Source organism: Cyanistes caeruleus, chromosome 6 (assembly GCF_971803275.1).
Source record: "Cyanistes caeruleus chromosome 6, bCyaCae1.hap1.1, whole genome shotgun sequence".
Lineage (NCBI taxonomy): Eukaryota > Metazoa > Chordata > Aves > Passeriformes > Paridae > Cyanistes > Cyanistes caeruleus.
The window spans coordinates 20,642,379-20,654,022 of NC_141706.1; the positions used below are offsets into that span (position 1 = coordinate 20,642,379).

The window sequence follows — 11,644 nt, forward strand, 5'->3', positions numbered from 1 at the left end:
TAAGCAGCATCATGAACACACATGAGTTATCATGAGGTGAAAAACAGGCACTAAACATCAGACCCTGAAGTCAGCAGTTCTGGACAGACATCTGAGCTGATCTCAGCAAAACCACATTGTCATCTCCTGACTATTTCCACCTGCTGGAAACAAATGAATGTTAACCTTCCAGAAGCTTTAAAAACTAGAAGTTTTTTAAAAAAAAATCAAACCTTATTTTTAGAAATTAAGATGTCTCAAATCTCTAAGTTTCTCAGAAATATGTAATTCATCCATTGATCTAAATGTAGATTCAGTTATTTATGCTGGATTTACGTGCATTATGCTCTGGCCACTTGCTGACTCTCCCTCCAGAGGCTACATGAACTCTGGTGACAAAGAGAACTTCTGTGCCAAACAGGAAAAACTTAAAACTATTTATCTCATATGACAGTATTGATAATAGGGCAAAGGAGCACTTTGGACTACTCCTAAAGGGTAGGCTGATCTTCATTATCTTCTGTTTGCATTTGTTTTTGCTCCATGGAATAGAGACTAGGAAACAGCCCTCTTAGCTCCATTTTGAGCAAGAATATAGATGATAACTGCAAGGACACGTTGTTTACTTTATCAATAAGAGTGACTTTGGAATGCAGTCTAACTTGCTTTCTGAGTAATTGTATTAGACTTCAATTCCCAAATGCTGCCTAACTCTCAACTGATGAAATAGGGATATTTAAATTACTTGCCTCCTACAGTTGGTTAGTAATAGGGATAGAAATTTGTAGGCACCATCCAGATCTTCCTTTGTAAAATAATTTTCCTTCTTTCACTAAAAATCTTCAGTAGTCTAAATGAAAAACCCAGTGTGACCACCTCTGTCTTGCAAAAGATGAGGCACAGGACGAGCAGAAGGATGATGGAGATCACACAGATTGTGCAAGGTACAACTGTTGTTTTCCTTCCTAAAATGAGAAGTGCTTGCTAAATAGAAATCCTCTGGTAAGGTAGTCAGTCATCCCAAGAAGGGAGCCACAAGAAACCAGATTTTTATGTTTCTCTGAAATTGTTTTCTGAAGAGATCAGTTAATGTCAGCTTTGCCTAATTCTGATCTTAACATTCCTTTGTATTTTGCCCACAGACAAATGTTTGAAGCTTGGATGTTTTTTAAGGGGTAGCTCTTGAGGGGCTGGAATTCCAAATGACTTTAAAATATTTCCATACTTGAAAGAACAAAAAATAATGATTGAATTACCTCACACCCCAAGTTCCTAAAACAAAGTCTTTATGGGGCAGACGTGACCTTGCTGTCCTTCCTCTGCCTGCTGCTGCGGGAGCATGAAGTGGGTCAGGATGCAGCCCAACAGCCTGCTGCTCAACCTAAAACCTCCTCTTGCCTTCTCTCTCTGCTCTTGGCACCTGTGCTAAAGCTCTGGTGCAGGTGGAAAGGACAGGTGCCAGAACCAACATCTCCCCTTCCCATCAGGGCACTCATGCCCTCTACTTGTAGCACTTGTCCTTCCTGCGTAGATGTGGGAGCCACAAACTGGAAAGTGCTTTGAAGTCTAATGGCTTTGTAGCACAATAAAATGTTAAAAAAGCTAGGTCTGTCAGGGAAAAATCCTTGTCTTTGGGGCTGCTATCACAGGCATTTATGGTAAAGAAATGCTGTCCCAAATCGAAGGCTATGCTTTCCAGATTGGCAGCTTAAAACAGGTAAAGCAGAGGGGCAGTGTGGCTGACCAGGGAGTTCCTCCCAAGCTTGTGTACTGCAGCACCCAGGACATTCATAGATTGAAAAAACTGCTATTCCAGGTAAGGGAGAAATTCTAATAAATATCCTAAGCACCTCTCCAGTCTCTCCTTTCCTGGTGTGTTGGCAGACTGGTAGTGTCTGAAAGGAATCAAATATGGATCCTGCCTCACTTCTCTTTTCTGAGCATGCTTCTGATCAGAATGAGCAATGAGCGTCACTCCAGATGGCTGGTTGGGTGCATGTCTGTCTGCATTCTCCTGCTGAAAACTGCCACCACACAGCTCTGTCTGGAGGAGATGGAAGTCATCATGCTGGGAGCAGGAGTTCCCAGACTGGGGCATGGCATGACCAGCAGTGCTGAACTGCACTGCTGGCAAAGTGCACAGGGCCTGACAGCCCCGGAGAAGAGAAAACCCTAGGGGAAAGAAAGCAAAACAGACCAGAATCCCTTACATGGGCTGCTAGCTGCTGGCTCATGCCTTCATCTAAGGGCACCTGGGGCTCACAAGGTCCTTTCTGATTTTGTCCTCTCCATCAGCCCCTGGCTGTATCATACAGGTCCCTGCCTGCCACGGAGACAGTGTATTGGTCTTGGACAAGGGACAGCCTGTAACATATAGGCTGGGGATTGTCCCTGTGCTCCAGAGCAGGGTCTGCACCATAATTCTGCACATGAGCAGGCATCTCCTCATTGTGATGGCACCTTCCCATGTGGACTCACTCACGGCTCTCCCTGGGTTTTTGTAGGTTCTTAGCAGAGCTGTGGGCTTCATGGCAAGATGCTGGCACAGCAAGTGGGAAGGGATGGCGGAAAGGTTTGAAAGGTCCAAGGAACCCAGCATGACCAGATGATAACAGACTAGCAGTAAATTTGTTGGAAAAATCAGATCTGGCTGCTTGCTTCTACTGGTTTCACTGGGTCAGATCTGGATGCGGTTGTAACATTCTGCTCTTCCATTTCATTGTCTCAGACATGAATGTTTTGTTCCAGCACATGAAAAGAGAGTTTGGTTTGAGAGCTGAAATCTCAGAAAGAAGGAAACTCTGTGCCTTGTCTTTCCAGTTCGTCCTAATTACTTGGCTTTCTGGTCTTCCCTGGGGGACTCTTCACTTCCTTCTGCCAATTTTATACAGAAATTATTTACTCTGATTCATATCCTGGACCCAGGCACCTGCTAATTAGGTGTCCATAAGGGCTGCAAGAGAGTATATCCTACGTAGGGCTTCCAGAATTTATCCCAGAAATGTAGTTAAGTGAGGATTTCCTTTAGTGCCAAAGTTCACTCAAAAACTTCTCTCCTTCATTTCTCTACCTCAGGCTACTCATCACCCTGCTCCTGGACTTCTCCATCCCCCAGGTTTTTCTTTTTAGTACAGCAGAGCTCCACAGAGACTTACATGGGCACAGTCATGAATTCAAGGAAAGAAGGAGGAACAGCAAGGCGACAAGTGTCTATCCTCACTGAATCTCTGCAAAGGCCTTTTAAGTTCCAATGATGTCTCCTGGGCTCCTGTATCTAAGCTTTGGCAAGACTGTAGACAACAAAACAAATTAGAGAATGTCTCTTAAGTGTTTAATGCTCAATGTCTCTTAAGTGTTCAATGCTCTCAGGAGAACCTGTCTGAGCCATACACAATTTTATTGCAGACCCTGTGGCTGTCCCCAGTGGGCCATGTAATGCAGGAGGGACAGACCACTCTGTGTGACTTTGACACTGGTTTTTGTTCCTCTCAAGTTATTTCCTGCTGACTTAACAGCTCTTGTGATTCCTGCCTGTATCTGCGGAAAAACCAGCCGCTGATTCAGCTGTGGCTCTCTCAGGAAGTGGAACCTGAGTTTGGGTTTTGAGGAGGCAGGCCAGCCTCCAGCTGGCAGTCTAACTCCAGGTTTGCCTTTTCCCAGGGGAACCCCAGAGCCAGGAATGAAGATGAAGCACAAGTTTTGGTTTCAATTCACTTTTTAAAACTAGTGCCTTTTCAAAAACCAGTTTCCATAGTGACAGGGAACTGTAGAGCCATTGTGAAGGTCCAAAAAGCCTCTGCTGAGTATAAGCAAGAATTTCAGCAGTGTGGCCAGCTCCTGAGCAGCCTTCCCCAGCCCCTGCTGTGCTCACAGCAAGGCTCTGCTTCAAACACCTTCCTGCCCACCAGCCACACTTTTAGCTGCCTGTGGGCTGTGCTGCTCCTGAGCACTAGGGCTTAATCACAGGTAAAAGGATGTTTGTCCAAAAAAGGAATATACTTTGGCTGCATTTAGCCCTTTCATATAAAGGGAAAGCTAGATATGAAGATAGCTTTCACCCATTGTTTCCTTTTGCAGAATGGTGCAGAAAGCATGAAATGTGCTCACGATAATCCATTGAATCAGCACAGGAGCTCAGCTGGAAGCCCAGGTTTTATTTAATTCTTATTTATTAGGACATGCTGCCTCTCACCTACCCTTTTGCTATCTGTCATAAGGGGTGCTTCCATTCATGCTATAATCCAGACCTCCCTAAAGGACCTAGGAACTCTCACACAATCATATTGTTGTCCTGGTCCTCACCACAACACAGAAGAAGCATGCCAGAGAGAACATCCTCCCTGCTGGGCTCAGTGCCAGGTGGTGGAGGTGATGGACAGCACCACTTCCTCACTGAGCTCCTTTGCCCTCATCCTTCGTTATCTGCTGGATTATGTTGCAGTATGCAAAGAAACATAAACACAGCACTCTTACAAGTTAAGTCTCAGGTAAAGTTACAGGCACCTGTCAAGTGCTTGTGTTACCCGTGGCTTTTAGGTAATGTGCATTATGTGTGTGTAGGAGGCAGAGAAAAGCATGGTTGTGCTGTTTGTACAAATCTCAGGAAGCCTTTCAACAGGTCTGGACTTAATGCCTTTCCTCAGGAATGGCTGGGACTGTGGGGGACTGTGGGCTTCAGTGAGGGTGTCTGTGGCCTGTGTGCCCTCCAGAGTGCAGACCCAGCCTCCAGGCAGAGTGAAGGTGACAGCCCGAGGGACACAGGGTTGTAACGGCCCCAGCAGGAACCACTGTGCATGTGGCAGTTCCAGAACAGAACCCTGGCACTGAAGGCTGGGCACCAGCCTGACTCAAAGCATGCACCAGCCACCTCTTCCCACCCCAAACCAAGCACTATTATCCCTTTCAGTTTTATGATAAACTATAATTTTTTTCAAACATTTAACAATCATTATTCCCTTCCTACTCCTCCTATTTTTGCCTGTGTATCCATGCGACACTTTTGGAGCTGAGATCACATGCAAGAAGACGAGTGAAAATGGCAACTAACATACTTTTTGTGAGAGAAGAATGTTTTGCATGTTGCTTCCTTTTAAACCATTGGAAATGGCATACCCAAACAAGAAATTGTCCTTCTGGTGCAAGACTTTAACTCAAATGAAAAAGGCCAGGTTCTGCAGGAAAGAAAAAAAGAAAGAAAGGCATATTTGGACCAGTTTTTATGCCAGTATTTTCAATGTAAGGGTAGATGTACTGCATCAAGCTAAGGGCTTGCCTATCCTAAGACTGCCAGTGACACCCCAGAAGAGACCAGGAGGTCAGACATATTTGCTTTGCATTTCCCAGCTTCCAGCAACCAGTAGCTCAAGAAATTCATCAGGCAGAGGTGAAACTGTGTCTATATTGCCAGGACAAGCTGGATAAAATAAGAACTATGTATGTCTTGAAAATCAGTCATCAGGATTCACCAAAACTTGAGAAGTGCACCCCTCTGACTGTCTTGTTCTTGCAAGTGAAGACACTGTTTTAGGGAGGTACTTCCTGCAGGAGAAAATTTTTTCCCTTGCTTCCTCAAGACCTTCAAGTGACCCCACTAAATTGTTAAAATTCCATTAGAAAGTGGCTGCTGGGAACATGTGCAATAAATAGCTGCTGAGATCAATGTCAGTCTTCCTGATTTAAAATCGATGTATTGCTTGCTGACGGTGCTGGCAGCGTTTTCCTCTGGGAAATGTAACAGTGATTGACTTTAAATAAACACAGTGGTAAAAAACTTTATCTGAACTCATTAGTCACCCAGACTCATTTAAGAGTAACCCAGAAAATGCCTGTTGCCCACAGACAAGACTTGGAAGTGATCAGTGACTTTGGATACTGTCATTTATGATGGGACACTGGAAAGCATCCTGGAACAGAGAAGAACTTCTGAAAATTAGATATTTAGGGTACCTAGACCATGGTCTGAAAGCCACCAGTTCCTTTTGAAAACATAACATGAACAGCATTAGGTTACTATGGCTCTAATGACCACCATCCACCCTTTCCAGGCCAATTCCTTGTTCCCCTTCCATCTTCCGGCTGGCTTTCATCCCATGCAACGAGACGCATTCACGATGGAACTAAGCCCACCAAAACCTAAAGTGCCACCATAAGTTAGTCTCGTCCAGCAAGCAGCTTTTGGCTAAGTTGGGATCCTCTCCCTCTTTTTCTTTAAAGCCTCTCTCCCATCATGAGTAGTTTTTTCTCAGGCTCAGCTAGATTGGTTTAATGAAAATAGACATGAGAGCATTTGCCCTACCTACATTCTGTTTTGTAACCTAACCATCTAATTGCGTCATGGTTTTTCCTACAAATCATCTGATGATGATTCCCAGGACAAGCCTTTACCTCTTTTCCTGTTTTAATACTTCAGCTATTACTACATCCTGCTTGTAGATATCACAAACTCACGAGGGGATTGGTCACTACATAAATCAGAGCTCCCTTTGCTGGGTTTCTAACATGGGTTATGGGACACCTGAGTGAGAAAGAGAAACTGTAACCACGCCAGGACTCTGCAGCTGATGCCTAGAGACTGTCCAGAAGGGACAGGCAAGGACAGAGGACAGGGCATTTGCCCTACATGTGAAAATAAAGATTGAATGCATAGAACTGCCTTTGAAAACCAGTGATCAAGAGGTTGAGGGCTTATAAGTAAAATCTAGGGACAAACCAACAAAGGAAAACTCATGTTTGTTCTTCCTGCAGACCACCAGAGCAAGGTAAGCTGTTGATGAAGTTTTCTTACTTTGACTACAGGAAACACTGTGCTCCCATGCTCTGATCCTGCTGGAGCACTCCTTGTTATCTCTTGGAAAAGCAGCACAGTAAGCTGTAAAGAATCCAGGCGACTCTTGGAGGATGTTGAGGATGATTTCTTAATCCAGGTGACAAACATCTTGACTAGAGGAGAAGCATTACCAATCCTGTTGCTTATCAACAGGGATGGACCCATTAGAGATGAGCAAACTGGTGTTAGCTCAGACTGCAGCGATCCTGCCCTGGTGGAATTCAGTCTTGAACACCTCTCCTGTGAAGAAAGGGTGAGAGAGTTGGGGTTCTTCATCCTGGAGAAGAGAAGGCTTCATTGAGACCTTAATGCTGCCCTTTAGTTTATAAGAAATATGGAGAAAGACTTCTTACTGTGGCCTGTAGTGATAAGAGAAAGGGCAGTGATTTGAAACCAAAAGAGGGTGGACTTAAATTGAATATACAGAGGATTTTTTAAAAAATTATTAGAATGGTTATGAACAGGTCCAGAGAAATTGTGGATGCCCTGTGATGGAAGTGTTTGAAGTCAGGAAAGATGGGGCTTTGAGCAACCTCATATAGGGGAAAGTTCCCCGCCCATGGCAGGGGTTTTGGGCTGGATCTTTAAATCCTCCCAACCAAGTCATTCTATGGTTCTATGATAAACAGTAAACATTTTAGATTTTGTGATTTACTTCCATGATGAATGGATTTTTTTTTTAATGGGGACTATTTTTCCTTCACTATTAATGTTTTTTTTTAAAGAGTTCAGTGTACTTGTTTTGATGGTGATTAGGGTATAAACCAATAAAGACAAGGAACATCCCAAAATGGACCTGCACTCTGGATCCTCCATAGCTATAGACATGCTCATCCCCAGAAATACTAACTTTTCCATAAACATGGACACACAAAGAGCATTTATTAAGCCCAAACAGCAAAGTGGTTTAATGCCTGAGAAGAAAACTTTCAAACACATAGCCTATAAATAGAGGATATGCTGCCTTTCTGGTTCAGTAAATAGCCTGAAAAAGTGCTCTCAGGAGACATGAATTTGCAGTGTCCCCCCTTCATTTCACTGAGAAGTTAATTCTCCTGTCTAAATTTAATACTTTATAGTCAATATGGAAATTGTCATCATGAGGGAAGCAATTGCACTTCCTGCATTTCTTCAGGGATCAGGAAATAAATCTGTACAGAAAGAAAACAGCCCCGTTATCTCCTTATGTGCAGAAAGAAGCACCAGGTTACCTGACATGAAAAGAATCAGGAACTTGTGCAATGGCCAGTACACAAACTACAAACAAGCCTAGAAAAGTTGGATATGACGAAATAGGAAGCCACACTGGATGGATCCTGAAGACGCTGCTGCTCTGGGAACTGGGATGCTGTGCTTGGAGCAGCCAGCAAGAAAATGGCTCAGGAGCTCACAGAGATGAATTAAAATAAAACCTTTCCAGCCCTTAATAGTACGCTTGTTTCTGGTTCTTGAGTAGTTTAATTCCCAGTCACTTTTGTATTAATAGTAAATCTGAAAGTGTAAAACAAAGCATGTGGCTCCATGACCCACTGGCAAAGCCCGTTCTGTCAGAGTGAGAGGAGATGCAACCCTTCATTCCAGAGGCACCTGCATGTGAGAAACATTTTGCAGCTTTTCCAGCCATTGCTGGAGGTAGGACAACCTCCTCCCTGTGTAATAAACAGATTTCTCTTGCTGTCTTTTCCGCCTCCCCCCTCCACACCACAAACATGGCCCAGCAGTATTTTAAGGCACAAACATGCACAGAAGTACTTAATGCTTTTTGTTGCTATACCCAACCCCCATAAATTTATGCTCATGTAATTACTGCTCTGTGTTTGCCTACTGATAGTGAGTTAAAAATACCACACATACCCCAAATTAGAACTGGTTTCTATTTTTTGTTAAATTCCTGCAGTTGATAGAGAAGAAAATGTTGTGATGAGCCACATGAGATCCCTTTTGCCTGCACTTAGTCAGGACAGGAGACTGCAACACTACCAACAGAAAAACCCCACTAAAAGCATGGCATGCACAGACCAAGACAAATTTGACTGTGTTATGACATCAGCCTTGTACCCCTTTTCTTTTCTTCATCTGATGCTTGGTGTTTCTACAGTGGGGATGGATTTGAGCCAGGATCCTTTCTATCAGACCCTGCATTTAAATGGAATGTAAAATCTTTCTGCAACATCCACATTCCTAGTTTGCATTCCAAGGTACTCCTAACTTAGACTAAACATAAAATATTTCTGTTATTTAGATAAAATGTAAAATGATATGCAAGTAATTTCTGTTCTATCCAAAATTCTAATTTATATTCTGAGGTGTCTTTCACTTACAAGGACCTACTTACCATTGATGAAACACTTATTTTTGTAGTAGAAATATGGACGTAATCCATGAAAAATTTTGCAAGTCTTTGAAAGAACATAAAAGTAATCTAAGATTAAATAAACAACAAAAATTTTCCAACTTATATTCAGTTTGTTAAATCTTTGTCATATGAGCCATTTCTTTATTACATAAACATAATACTACATAATAGATTATTCCAAGTACCATATTTGCCATTTAAGCTTCTGAGTCTCTATTTTTAAAAGCTTTGTGAAAGTAACTGTCTGGAAATCCCATAAGGTCAACCCCTTCCCAAGCAAACCAAATGAGACTGACTTTCCCAGTGCCTGTTTGAGGTGGGGAAGTCAGGACCTGCACACAGTTTCCCCTTCACTTCTGATAGGCTTCCCTGAGAAAATAGCATTGCATGAAAACCTACCCTGAGCTGTTAATGTATTTTGAATGTTTGCATCTATGACACAGAGAAATATCTTATATGTGAGACTTTGTGAAGCTTCAGCTGGCAGCCACTGGAGACAGAAACTGCATTAGAAAAAGGAACTAATCTAAAGCTGCATTCTTGCCAAAATCCTCTCACACTTTTGGTGCAGCAGGGACAATACTAAATGCAAATATGCCCCTGCCCACTGCACAGGCCTGGATCATCACAGAGGCTGGGATAAGCAGATGAACATTTGGCTGAGGACCAAGGAGCAGATTTTTTTTTTTTAATATATTGAAAAGCCAAGACATAATCAAGGTCCCAGAAGGATTTCCAAAAGCGATTAGGAGCCCAAGTTCTGTGAGTCCATTGGTCCCTCTGAAAATCCGGTACAGCAGCAAACGAACTGCATCACTGAACATCAAAATACCTCTGTGCTCGTGCTGCTCTTGCTAGGGACCTTGATTTCAGAAGGGCAAAGTCTCTATTACGAAAAGGTTAGAAATCTATTCCCCTTCTTTAGTTCACCTAGCTTTCCCCCAAATGGCAAAGCTTATCCTCTTCTTACTTAATAAAATTATTACTACCCATTTTGAACTATTTTAACTGAAATTGTAACACCAGCACCCAATTCCCTGGCTGTGGCCACCCAGATCTTTGCTTTGCAGAGAAAAATCTGCTTTCATTTGATTGATGTTTACCTACCATTGGTTTCACTGCAATGCCTCTCTGATCTGACAGTGCAGAGTTGCAGGGTCTTTTTTTGGGGCAGAAATCCCTCTTGGATGGCTAAATGATGCAAAGGTTGCACTGTCCATCCTGGTGCCATCAGATGGTGGTGGGCTAAACACTGCCCTCTCTATTTACACATCTCTACTGGCAGGAATTGTGCTGCCCATGTGGGACCTCAGGACTGCTGTTCATACACATTTTGTCCTCAGAAGAGTGATACCAATCTATTTCACAAAGACTGCAAAAGAATTGCAGTGTTTTTTGGTTGGTTTTTTTTTTTTTTTTTTTTTACTTTATAGAAGAAAGCGTTCCCTCAATGTGATAAATACTGAACATGACTTTTGCTCAGGCTGCAAATAGCAAATTACTTAATCATCAACTATTTAACTACCTGTTTGTTTTGTCATTAAGTAAAACTTGTGAGTTTTACAGGTAAAGTGGCTTTCTGCATCCTTATATATTAATCCTTAAGTAAAAACAAATGAAAGGTAGTCCCAAGGTCACTTCAATCTGAGCTGATACATCCCATCACTCGAATCCCACATTAAATGTTCCTTGCCAACACCAATATTTTTGCAGCCTCTGAATGACCTTGGCAGAAGGATGAGGATGGGGATGTAAGCTGGGAGGGACCCAGTCCTGGGACAGGGGCCATTACCAGGCACTGGCAGCGGGACCACGGCTGGAAAGTACAGCCAGCGCCGCAAGGGAAAGGGTTTGCTAAGGACCTCTTAAGATGGAGATGATGGGAAGTGTTAAGGGGGAAATTGTGAAACAAGAGAAGCCCCTGAAAAGAAAAAAATACGGGGTGGTGGAGACTCGAGGAGGAGTCCTTGCAGGAGAAAGAGTGGCAGGCCGCAGGGGACTGTGCAAGAAACAGGGATGTGAAAGAGAGGGCAGGAGCAAGAGCAGCAGGCGGGAAGCCACAGGAAGGTAAGGGAGGAGAGAAGCCGGAGCTGGGGTGTGCGAGCACAGGCAGGGGAGCAGGCGTGCGGGGCGCGGAGCCGAGTCGGGATGGGCCGGGGAGAGAGCGAGGGCTAAGGGGTGCGCTGCCCAGCGCCCGCTACCGCCGGTGCCCGCGCCGCTGGAGCTCGGCGCCGAGGGACGCTGTCCCGCCCGGGGCTCCGCACCCGCGGGGCGCTGCCGGGCCGGAGCCCCCGGGGAGCGGGCTCCGGCAGCGCTGCTCAAGGGATCGCCGAGCCCCGGGACAGCGTCGGCGCGGAGCGGCCCCGGCGCTCCCGGGGCTCGGCACGGCCCCGCCGCCGCCCCGCTGCGGCCGCCCCCGGGGAGGGGCAGCGGCCCGGCCCGGCCGCTGCCGGCTGCGAAGGGCGCCCGGCCAGGAGGCGGAG

General features: G+C 44.5%; 1 protein-coding gene across 1 annotated transcript in view; it reads right to left on the bottom strand.

The window, feature by feature from the left end:
* SPTY2D1 (SPT2 chromatin protein domain containing 1) overlaps positions 1 to 11,644 on the bottom strand; it is a 48,327-nt gene that overhangs the window by 36,013 nt on the left and 670 nt on the right. The gene's annotated exons all lie outside the window — the stretch shown is intronic.